Here is a 12,889-nt window from a genome sequence, read left to right as displayed (position 1 = left end):
GGAAGATTTCGGAAGCAGAAACAATTCAAAATGGCAGTCCAAGAAAAGAGTATCTCCCAAATGGAGTGTTGAAGGTACAGTACTTTGTGCTTTCCTCATCTAAACGTATCTGCCAAAATTCTTGTGAGGCATCAAGCTTCGTGAAATATTTGGCACCTTTTTTATCATTATTTCTTAACGTTTCGGTATTTGATTGTGCTCACGCTTTATTTTGTCATTCAGATCTTTCGGATCCATGCAGACTCTTTGGTATCTGTTCTTTTCTTGACACACACCACATTGAGTTCACCCAGTCAGTTGGTTTCTTCTGTTCTTTTGATAACTCCTAATGTGGTCATTCGGTCTAATTCTTTCTTTAGATGATCTTTGAGTGGAGCTGGAACTCAGCGTGCAGGATGCACTACAGGCTGTGCATTTTCTTTCAACTGAATCTGTAAACATCAGGTAAAACACCAAAGCCTTCAAATGCATCTCCAAGTGCTGCTGCACTATGTCAACCACAGAGTTAATTGTAGTCACAGCTGAATTATTGTGGTTGATATGGTGCACCTTTTGACAAGATTCTAGCTCTTGCAAGCTTTGTCACCTAGCAGGGACTCTAGTTCCTCAGCTACAACAGAGAAGAGGAAGTGATGTCCTTTGTCTTTCATTGTTACTTTTAGCTTGCATATACCTAAAGAGTCCTTGAGAGGTATTGGCTTTTTCTTGATCTTTGGCTTTTCTGTCATACTTGTGATGTTCGACTTGCTAATTAAGTTTGCTTTAGCACCGGTATCCAGCTTGAGAATGACCAACGCTCCATTGATCTGGAGTGGTGCCACCCATTTGTCATTTTTTACAGCATCCTCTTGACTCTGTGCATTAACAGATATCTTTCCAGTGTCACTAGTGTTTTCAGATTCCAGCTTGTTTACACAGGTTACCATGCCGACAAAGAATGTGTTGCACAGGTCAGTTTCCTCTATCATTTTGACAGAAAAACATTTTTTTGCAAAATTATTTTTACCATAACACTTCGCACATTGTTTCCCAAAGGCCAGACATTGCTTGGGCTGATGTTCAGTAACGCAACATTTGCAATTATACATGCCATCTTTCTGTTTTACAGCTCTGGATGTGCTTCGCTTCTCTTTGAAAGATACGGCATCAACTGCAGCATCTGCACCTGGAGACACACTTTTTGGCATCATTTCACCAAATGTTTTCACTTGAAGTTGAGCAAGTTCACTGGCTTCCCTTACGAAAGGAAAATATATTTACCAATACATTTCTTAAAATATATTGTGATATATTGTAATATTTATTTTCCCTTTTTATTTTCTAATATTTATATATTTGAATACATTTAATAATATATTGATGAAACATATATAATATATTGCAAAATATTCAAATGAGATTGCCGATTCAATATATTGCAATATATTGGAAAAAATTTATATATATATATGAATATATGCCTAATATATTACATGATATTTTCCAATATACTGCAATATATTTTTGTTTCATAAGGGCAGGACCAACACAAACTACTGAAATCAAATTGAAAACAACACAAACTATTTTTTCAAGAGTCAAGAATATACATGTATACTTTAAAATAAATAAAGACTGTTTATTAATTTATTTTATGGTGAGAGAAAATATGTGCACCAGTCAAATGACATTAATGATTGAAAATAACTATACAAATATGGCCATATAAATATAAATCATTATAAACCTTGCTAAATTTACTTTCTTTCTTTAAAAATGTAAAAAGTTATTGATGATTTTCACATAATTTAGAAAGAAAAAAATCTAGGCTACAAGCTCCAGTTCTCAACAGTCCCGGGAACCAATGTTATGTATGTGTTTTATGGCCTATTCAAGTTATTTAACATTTTTAGTTTTTCACTAACCATGCATAAAACTTTTTTTCTCAAAAATACAATCATGTACATGCATGCATTTCACATTTATTATAGCCCAATTTGTGCTGACTACAGTAATATTAGACTTTACCCATTTAGATATTTATAAGAAACTGAAAAAAGCACAAATATCAGGGCATGGCTGACAAAACTTCTCCAGGCCCCAAAAATACCCTTAGACTCCAGAGGGTTAAAACCCACGAGCCGCCACTTTTTATACATTATATAATTCAAACTAATAAGTGTGTATATATAATATACAGAAATGTCTTTTTTGGAATAGTAAAACAAATCTATAAGTATTAAATTTGTAAAAACATTTAACACTGCTTATATTTTATATCTACTGAATGTAAAAAGTATATATTGAGGGATAGTTTGATCTTCTGATGTCTTTTAGTTTTTATGCTTCGTTTTATCTCTGTTTTAGTTTAGTTTTCATTCATGTTGATTAACTCTGAAAAGCCATGCAATTAATTGTGGTTATATATTTATAATCAACAGATTATAAATTGAAACAGTTATTTTACAAGTTTACAAATTTGACTGCAAAATGAATTAAAATCTTAAATTGATTCATATATATATGATCATCTCATCTCTCAACTTACCTGTAAGACCGTGATCTTCTGCCAGGAACATCAGGCCAATCTGCTGCCGTCCAGAATCAGGTGGTTTGTCTTCGTCTGGCATCTCAGCTGAGACCTGTCCACTATGGGAGACCCTACCAGTAGTTGTGAAGTACCAGTGGCGTAGCTCTCAGCATCACTGATGCACACAAGCCCTCACAGCACGTCAAGCTGCAAACCATGTGAGGGACCCTAACCTACTCTAACCCAACTGTTCAAATCAACTGCAAATCAACTAACCACTCATAACTAACAACCACGCATAACACATAACTAACAGCCACGTAGCGAAGCACGAAAAACACTTGGAGGAGGCCAGCAAACCGCAAAACAACATCCTAACAACCGCACAGAGAACCTGGCAGAACCATGTGAATGCATAAAAAACACTCAAAACTTCCTGAAAACCATATAGCAAAGTGCAAAAAAAAAAACAGGACATGTGCTGAAAATATACTCTACAGATTATAAACTTACAAATGAAACTTATTCTACAAATAAACTGACTCTATAACTATATACAGTATTTACATACTTCGGCTCCATGTGACACTCTGATGACTCAGTGTCTGGGCTTCTTTCTTCTGGGCTCCTCAGGCAGGGGCTCTTCACTGATGTCCACGTGAATTGAGGGGCGAAGCTTCTGTTGTTTGTGGAGAAGCTTTCCGTGATCAGGATGCGTCCATCAGGCTGTTCTGTCTCTACCAGTGAGGGGCAGTTGAGTGTCTTCCACAGACACTGCTTAATGTTCAGTCCCAGCTCAAGGCTGTAGGGAAGGCGTCGACCACGGCGTGTCTTCATCACAGGCTCAGCCACAGAGTGGTAAATGTCCTGGTAGCCCTGTACGCTGCAGCCGTGAATGGAGACAGACTCTTCCTGCTGACACAGAGGTGTGCCTGAAGAGACTGATGCTGCTGGACGGATGTCAGGAAGGACAGCAGCATTCTTTAGGTAGCGCTCCTCCAGACCTCTGGGTCTTCGAGCTTTCGCAGAGACGCAGCTGTAAGAGTGGTCCAACCTGATTACATCTGCCAACTGTGAAAGCTCACATGGGTCTCGAATGGAAGAGGCACCCTCCACTACAAAGCCCCTCAGGTGTGTGGGACGAGCCCTGGTTCTTCTTGAGCGACGCCGCTCCATGCTAAAGAATCAAGAAAAACTTCACAAACTCAACAAACTACTGAGACTCACCAAATTGTAGAGTTGTGAAGAGCTTGTAGCAGAGCTTGATCAGGATTCAAAGCTTCAGGAACAGTTGTGTTGATTTTCAAATATCAACTCAAGCTGCTGAACAGATATAGAATGTTGAGATTCATTTGAATGTAAACAACACTTGATGTCATCAATAAGTCAATTAGAGCAGCATGAGCTCTATGTTACATGTAACTATATGCTTCTCTATTACCATTATCATCCTCATTTACAGTTTAAATACATGTTCCTCATCTGTTTATGTATATAGTGCTGTTGGTTAAGGCCAGAATCACTATAGGAGCTCTGTGTTAGTGGTTCATGAATGAATCTGTGTGCTGGATGAATCTTGTATGTGAACAAATCATTATTGTATTGAATCATATCTTCAGTTCACCGAAGTTTCTTCCTTTTGAAGTGCACAGCTGTTGTGATGGCTTTTCTTGGCTCCACAGAGCGACTATAGCACAAGCCGGCAGAACTCAACGAATCTTGAAATTTTTTAAAGAAGTAAATTTAGCAAGGTTTGATTTATATTTATATGGCCATATTTGTATAGTATATTAATGCCATTTGACTGATGCATAGTTTTATTTTTCTCTCACCATAAAATAAATTAATAAACAGTCTTTATTTATTTTAAGGTGTACATGTATATTCTTGTCTCTTGAAAAAAATAGTTTGTGTTGTTTTCAATGTGATTTCAGTAGTTTGTGTTGGTCCTGATGGAAGTGACGACTGAATGAACTGCACCATTCCTCCTGTGGACTTCTGGAGAAGGAAGAAAAGAAAAAGGAGGATCTTGTGTAATGATTTGATAGACACTGAGGTGAGAAGAAAGAGTAAAGAGACAATTACGAGTTACTTTCAAAAAGTAATTTTGTCAGCTGTTGTAATGATCAACTATTATTGTTATACCAAACATTACTTGAATTACTCAGAAAACATTTTTGGCCTGCATGGAAGAAAATGTAAAAGCCAGAGAAACTAGCTAAAGCAGAGCAGGACGTGAAGAGAAAGAAAGACAGCTTCCTCTCTGTACTGTATCATGTGATGGACTGGCTCTGTGTCCAGGGGCTTTGCTTGCTTATGGCCCGAAACACTCCAGAATCCCTGAAACTCACTCAAGCAGTTTGGAAAATGTAGTGTTTTATTGTTTGTCTGCAAATGAATACATATTTAATATATGGATCCACTCATTTTAATAACCCAAAATTATTGTTTAGGGTTGCAACATAATTCTGTGTTTTTCAAGGTTTTCCCTGATTAGGACAGACTGGAACATTTACGTGTGTTCATTTAGCAGAGGGTTTTATCCAAAGTGACAAATGAGAAAAATAAAATCATTCCTGGACAGTAGTCTAAACCAGAATATTTTGTATTTGCCCAACTGTGCAATGCTTCAATTCAAGCAGTAGGTAAATTAATAAGTATGTTGTAAGTATGTCTGAAACCTCAGTATTATTAAAAGAGTATGCGAAAAATCCCCAGATGGCCTACTGCAGGGGTGTCAAACTCCTGGGGCCCGTTTCACTATAAGGAGGTTCAACCAACCCTGATTTTAAACTTGAACTCTGAGCTGACTTACCCTGAGATGGAATTTTTTTTTTTTTTCAGTTTTCAGTAACAGAACAGCTGAAATGAGTTGGTTAAATCAATTCTAAATTGACTGACTCTGAGTTAAGCGCTGCACCACAACTATAAAAAGCCATTATCAATGGAGCGCTTCTACTATGATTCACCGTGGCGACAGCTCCCGCCAAAAAGCAGTCTGTCCTCCCCTATTGCTTTAAAGAGTTATTTTGGAATGTTTCATTACAAATACATAATGGGTAATATAGTAATTCCTTTATATTTTTAACAAATCATGAAAATGCTAATGGGTTTTGATTAAAACAAAGTAAAACAGTTGTACTGTGAAATATTACCATTTAAAATAACATTGCTGTGATGGCAAAGCTGAATTTTTAGCAGCTATTACTCCAATCTTCAGTGTCACATGATCAATCATTAATAATTATAATATGCTGATTTAATGCTCAAGCTACAATTTTTGATAAGTTAAAAAAAATAATAGCATTTGAAAAAAAAAAATATTGTAACAATGTAAAAGTCTTTACTACCATTTTTATCAGCTTAATTTATCCTTACTGAAGTAAATTAAGCAAGAAAATCTTACTGAACACAAACTTTTGAAAGGAACTGCAAGTTCTCAAATACTGTTGTTTCTTTAAAAATACTTACCATACAGATTAATAACACTACAGGTCATGTAAAGTTGATGATTCTGTCTAAAAGCCATAGGTGAAGGTGAAACTGACCTGAGAACTGTGCACAACAAGCCGCTCCTGGTAAAGGGTGGCACTGATTGGGGATTGGCTGTTTGCTGCAGTACTTCGCAACATCAGTCATAACAGCCTTCAGACCCTCTACATTCACTGTGGGGAGGACAAAAATCAGCTGAATGTCAAGTATGCTATGATAGTACTGATATATAACCATGACAGTCAGTCTAGCTAGACTTTATGCTTCAAATGCTTTGCTATGAGTGCACACCTTGTCCAGGATTCATTATGTAAAAAAGACTAGGGCTGATCACCGCTGCCACCCTTGGTTGGAAAGTATCAGTGCAAGACAGCTCCAATGTTTTCCAGTTCAAAGGAAAAGAGCCGACTAGATGAAAGTAAACATTTAATCATACACAACAACAAAACAAATAAATAAAAAAATACTTGCATATTGCTAGTAATAGCAGTTACTAAACTTGATAAGATACATACACATAAGGTTTCAGCATCAGTTATGCTAACTTACTTGATGAGGTTGAAACTTCTGTGTCATTGGCAGCTCCCTTGTTGTTCACTTTTAAAGGCTCTTCAGCCGGTGGACTCTGATCAATGGGTTTAAGGGTGGGCAGATCCTCAATCTGACTGGTTGGTTTATCTGGCTGCACAGGAGGCTGTTTCACCTGTACATAAGGTTTAGCCAGGTGCTCAGAGATGAGCATGGCAGCAATGCTTTGTCCGGCGCTTTCCAACTCCACCCCATAACCCTTCTCAGAGATGGACAGCACTCTGCCACCCAACGGCTGACCGGCACAAAGAGCCTGAAACTTATGAATTGCCTCTTTATTCCACTGACCCTCCACTGGTTCCACTCCTGCACACACATATATACAATGCCTTTACAATATTATATACAGAATACACACTTCATATTCAGAATGTATATTTACTAGGGGTGTAACGGTTCACAAAATTCACGGTTCGGTTCGATACACTGATGTCACGGTTCGGTCCGTAAAACATCTCAACTTTTCAGAATGCCGCAAGCGCACCGCGGGTCATGTGACAAGAACTAACCAATCAGCTTCATCCTTTCCCGTAACAACGTTAAAAGCTCAGCCAAGATGAAGGAACTTAAGTGCAGCCTACCAATCGCCGTGGTGATGTCTTTTGCCCTGTTTGAGTCAGTTGGAAATGTCTGTCTAAAGGCTGCGGGGATAGTTTGTTGCGTGTATGTTTCTCCTTTTTTTCCCAGATACTTACTTACACACTAAGGTGATGTCGGCATAAATGAGTTAACATGTTTCAAGTATTCCCGCTGGTGTTTTTTTTTTTTTTTGTCATGTAGCAGATGCGACATACCATTATTTTTTCATCCACCACTCTCTTGCCATCACCATTATAGCTTACAGGGAATCCAAAGTGCACCCAAACACCAGACCTGTTGGTTATTGGAGGATCTTCTATTTCTGGTCTGTTAAACGCATTGGCTATTTTGCATTGAGCCTTCAGCGCGTACTGAGTGAGCGAGCGCCTGACTGAGTAGACTAACATAAACATAAGTTGGTGTTTTTTTCTTCTTCGGGGGTGTCAGGGGCGTTGCCTGTTAACGTCGTTTGGGTTATTGGGCTACCTTGTTGAACGCATATCATTATATTTCACTTTTTTTTTTTTTTTAAACATAATTAATTAGTCCAACGAACCGTTAGGTACATAATGCGTACCGCGTACAGAACCGAAAGCCTCGTACCGAACGGTTCAATACGAATATGCATATCGTTACACCCCTAATATTTACTTAGTTCAGTTAATCAGTGGAAAAGATCCTATAAATCATTTCAAATAATTCATAGCCATACCGAAACCAACAGAGAAACAAACCTTCAAGCCAGCAGCGAATTGCTTGGAAAGGCAGTTTGAGCAGGCTTGGGGTGATGGCCTTTAGATGTGCTGCCTCCACCTCACAAGAGTTCCCATAGTCCACAAAATAAACTCTGGCCTTACCCTCTCCACACACTTCTAATATCATGGCCCTGTACCAGCGGGCATCTCCTTCAAACAGGGAGCAAAAAAAAAGAATATTGGAAATCAAATCTGTACAATAGTTTATGGCAAAATTATTAGTATTATTTTATATTTGAATTTAGCAAGGATGCATCAATTTGATCAAAACGGACAGTAAAGTATTCCACAGTATTGTGTTACAAAAGATTTCCATTTCAAATAAAAGCTGTTCTATTGAACTTTCTATTTATCAAAGAATCCTGAAAAAATATATTTTTTGATTCAATACAGAAAAAAAGAAAAGAAAAAAAAGTGTACTTTTTGGTTTGTTTCTGTTTACTTTCATTGTAAGGGTGTTACTTTGACCAAGGTGTTTGCTTCTGAAGGATGAGTCAGTATCACCTGTGAAGAGAGCACAACACGGTTTTCCCACAGTTGGGGTACAGGAAGATCTCTCCAATTCACAATGCTTCATGAGCTCATAGGACAGCTCTGTCAGGATATGTGCATCTGCCAGAAATAACCACAAAATACTTCATCACAAACGTATACGTAATGAGCCCCACAAAGTAGAAAATATAACACTGATGGACAATCGCACCTGCTTTGCTGTAGTTATAACAGTAGAATTCATCAATGCTCTTTAGACTACTGATTACCAGTTCCACCTTCTGGCCATTAAACGGAAGTTCAGCACAAGTCCACTCCATTTTCTCAACAACAGGTGGACTGAGGGCTAGGGTAAAATTTGGAAATGTACATCAATTATCCTTTTCAGAAATGGCTTAAATTAATAAAAGAGGTTTGTTCACTTACAAGGCACTTCTGGGAAGGAAGCTTGAGTAGGTTCATTCTTCTCCACACTTTCAATGGCAGCATAACCCATGTTAACCAACACCTCAGCGGCATTGGTCTGAGGGTCACTAGACTCATCAATCATGGACACCAGAGCCCTACCATCCTTCTTACCCAGAATCTCAACCCGTATGAAGCGGTTGCAAACCAGACGTTTCACCATCAAAACGGCCTCCTCTGGCCAGGTGCCTGTTGGAGACTTTCTACCTAGAGCAAAATGAATGTTAATGAATTAAGAAACCTTGGTAGTAATCTTTGACTTTTTCTGCATGCATGCAAATCTGTATATGCTGAGCCAATTATCACTGAATTAATAATTGCACTGTACCTGCTAAAGAACAAGGGATTGCTTGAGTTGCCAAAGCCAGCAACTCATTACTGATTGGTCGTAGCCGATATAACTCGACTTCCTCAGAGTTTCCAAAGTCTATGTAGCCAACACACACACGATCTTCTGAGGAATATGCTAGAACCTTAGCTCTATACCACTGGTTGTCCTCTGTAACACATGGAAATCACTTCAGAAGACATGTATGTGAAGGAACAGTATGGAAGGAAAAAGAAATGAAAAAAAAAAATAAGACACCGTACTGACCAGAGAATAGTGAGCAGCAGACAGTTCCTGGTGCAGTTCTCACTGGTTGGAGTTTTTGAGCAGTGCTCCCTTAAGTTTGTCTGCAACTGCTGGATTACACCTACATACATGAAGATTACATCATACACTGAACCTACAGGATATATTTTATTAAAAAAAGCATAAAGTGACAACAAATGTTAAATAGCTTTTTCTAAAAATCTGGGGTCTGCATTTATTCACCAAAGGATGCATTAAATTGATCAAAAGTGACAGTAAAATAAATGTATAATGTAATGAGATTTCATTACATTATACAGTCTTAACAGAGAGAATTAACAGTCTTGACAAATATTAATCAGCACAACTGTCTTAATATGTCAGTAGCAACATATTTGAATAATTCCTGAAGGATCATCTGAGAATGCAGCAGAAAATTCAACTTTGGCATCACATTTTAATATTGTATTACATTGACTGTTAATTGTTGTTCTTGTGGTTTTGATCAAATAAATATAGCAGTGTTGCCTAGGAATTGGGCTACTTAAATACTTTAGATGTGGGATGATTTTTGTGTCCGCGGGTTAAAGCGAGCCCAAAAACTTGATATTTAGCCCCTGGACTGTGACTTTTATCAGGGGAACCCAACCAAAAATTTTTTTTCATTTTACACCCCAGAATAAAACAAAAAAAGCTTTTGGCCTAGTTTTGAGTAGCAATTGAGCTGGTTTCCTGAAATGTAGCTTTTAAATGCAATTTTTTTTTATAACACTTAAAGACCCCAAACTTTTAAGAGGTGATTTATGTACACCTATGTCATGCAGCAATAACGACACGGAGATAAAATTGAGTTGCAGAAAACTCACTCGCATTTTCAAGCTTCTGACAGAGACTGGAGGTGGGTGACAATAGCAGTGAATGTGTCACCCACTCCTTGAGTCAACGACTCTGGAGGTCTGGCTTCGGAGTTCTCATTCTTTCCTCCAGACAAGCGCTTGAAGTTCTCAAAGGATGCTGTCATCAATGAATCTGAAGATAGATACAAGTAGATGGAGTTGAAAAAACTTAATGTAAAACAATTCATGAAAGACAAGATAAAAAAGCAACTCACTGATGTCATGTTCAATTTGTGGTTTGACAGGAGTGTCCTCCTTCATGGCATAGCCCTGCTCATGTATTTACCTGTGAAACAAATTTAGATTGAAAACCTTGTGTGTTTCACACAAAGCTCTACAAACAGCCACTGCAATGAATGAACCATGAATGCCCTACCAAGAGTGCTTAGAGGGACATCTACCGCAAGCAGAGCTCCATCATTCATGATATCCAACACGGTGAAAGTCAGACTCTTTCCAGCAATTAACTGCCGAACAGCAATAGTGCATTCGCCTGTCCAACTTCCTGTCAGAGGCTTTACCCCAGCAACACAACACTGCAAAGCCTGTCAAGACACGCACAAAAAAAAAAATCCTTCGTAGGAAAGTGGATATCGCGAGCCAGATTTGACGATCACTGCTCTACTCATTCTGCTCATCAAAACCAACAAAGACATATTTGCATATTGCCTTCTCAAATAAATGTATCTTGACTTAATGTTTAGATATTTGTACAGGAAAACAATACAAAATAGTGTAAGAAAAAAAAAGTTTTGCAGTGTGGCAAAATTAAAAAAAAATGATGAAGACTGAAATCGAGCAAAGTAACCTACCCTGGTGACTGCAGTAATTGCACAGCTTTACCAGCGGGCCAACCATAGACCCTGCTGTCTGGGAGGGAGACAAAAAGTCTCCACACTGCAGAAAAAAAAAAATTTAATTCTTTAACTACTACTGAACGCTCTCTGATTTCTGGTAAAAGGGATAGTTCACCCAAATATAAAAATGCTGTTGTTATGTACTCACCCTCAAGTTCTTCTAAACCTACTGTATATGAATTTAATTCTTCTGCTGAACACTATAGAAGATATTTTGAAGAATGTGGACAACTAAACGGTTTCTTGCTCCCATTGAGAAGTCCATACAGGTTTGGAAATAAGCGATGACAATTTTTATTTTTTGGGTGACCTATTCCTTTAAAGCCTTTAGTGGAAAATATATCAAATACATCCATATAACAATACAACCAATGTCAAAGAATTAAAACATACTAGTTTGAATTTAGGATTTTGACTTATAAAGTTTACACATTTATACAGAGGTTATCACATACATACATTCAGACTATTTTTGGCAGAAAACACATTCTCCTTTCGAACGGCATCACCCATAGGACCTGAAGAAGTGGGAAAAAGAATCATCTAGATTGTATTTTTCACAACATGCATGAGTAATGCTTAAAGTCATTTCAACCCTACCATCTAGCATGTCACTTGCTAGCAGATTTTCTTGAGCAAGCTCGTGAAAAGTTGGTGCTGGGCTTCTAGGAGCAAGTGAACTCGGTCCAGTCGCAGGTCTCCTCAAAGGGAGATTGGGTCTCATCAGGGTCTGAGAGAAGGCTCGATTCATTCTTCTTTAGTCTTACTGAGAGGTAAGATACATTGTTAATCAGTACCATGGGTCACTGTGTGTGTGATTGGGATGATGCACGTCTAAAGTTAGTCAAATTTAGCTTCTGGAGATCCATCTTCCTGCAGACTTCAGCTCAAACTCTGCTACATTACAATTGTCTGAAAATTTCAAGTGAACTCAGAGACCATAATTAATTAGTTGGTCCAGGTGAGTTTGATTAGAGCTTCAGATAAGTAACGTTAAGTTATATCTCAAACAAAAGCACTGAGACATGGTTCAAAGAACGTGCGGATCACGTAGGCCACGTCCTCACGCAATACTTATCTGTGTGTATAAATATATCAATACAGTAAGCATAAGCTTCTTACATGACTTTCCTTTATAAAACTTAAATTACAGTCACTGAACTAACTAAAAAAATCGAGTGAATTGAATGTAAAAATGACCGGACTGATTGTGAGAATAACCCAGTTCTGGTTACAAGTGGCTTGCTTGGTTACTCGACAGAGCTCGTTTATTATTCAATTATACTTTCCAGTTTGTTACATTTGGTGGCTAATACTTAATACGTAATATGAATAAACACAAGTAAGTTACCTTTCAGCTTTGGCGAATATATTACTGCGGAGATGATGGATGTTCCTCACTTTGACAGGAGCAGGTCACCGCGCGGTAAAACTAAAGGCGCATGCGCAATTGAACGACCTTGCTGAGACCTTACACGTGACCGAACTGAGGAACTTTCTTGTGCTTCTTCTTCATTTGAGTTTTACGGCAGTTGGCATCCTATGAGAGTGTTGCATGTGAGGACCTTTTTTTCTGCTTTTCACATTTAGGCTACTAAGAGAACGTAAAAGTCTATGCTACAAAATATATTTAATTATTTTTATAATTTTTTTTATAAATGTATAAAAGCTACACAGCTATT

At 37.9% G+C, this 12,889-nt stretch overlaps 1 pseudogene; it reads right to left on the bottom strand.

Moving 5' to 3' along the window:
- Positions 1 to 4,341: 4,341 nt before the first annotated feature.
- LOC113076932 (tudor domain-containing protein 1-like) lies at positions 4,342 to 12,679 on the bottom strand (annotated as a pseudogene).
- Positions 12,680 to 12,889: the final 210 nt, after the last annotated feature.

Source organism: Carassius auratus, unplaced genomic scaffold (genome assembly GCF_003368295.1).
Source record: "Carassius auratus strain Wakin unplaced genomic scaffold, ASM336829v1 scaf_tig00021493, whole genome shotgun sequence".
In the NCBI taxonomy this organism is placed as follows: domain Eukaryota; kingdom Metazoa; phylum Chordata; class Actinopteri; order Cypriniformes; family Cyprinidae; genus Carassius; species Carassius auratus.
Note: the sequence above shows the minus strand (reverse complement) of the source record. Positions and strands in the feature narration are given on the sequence as shown.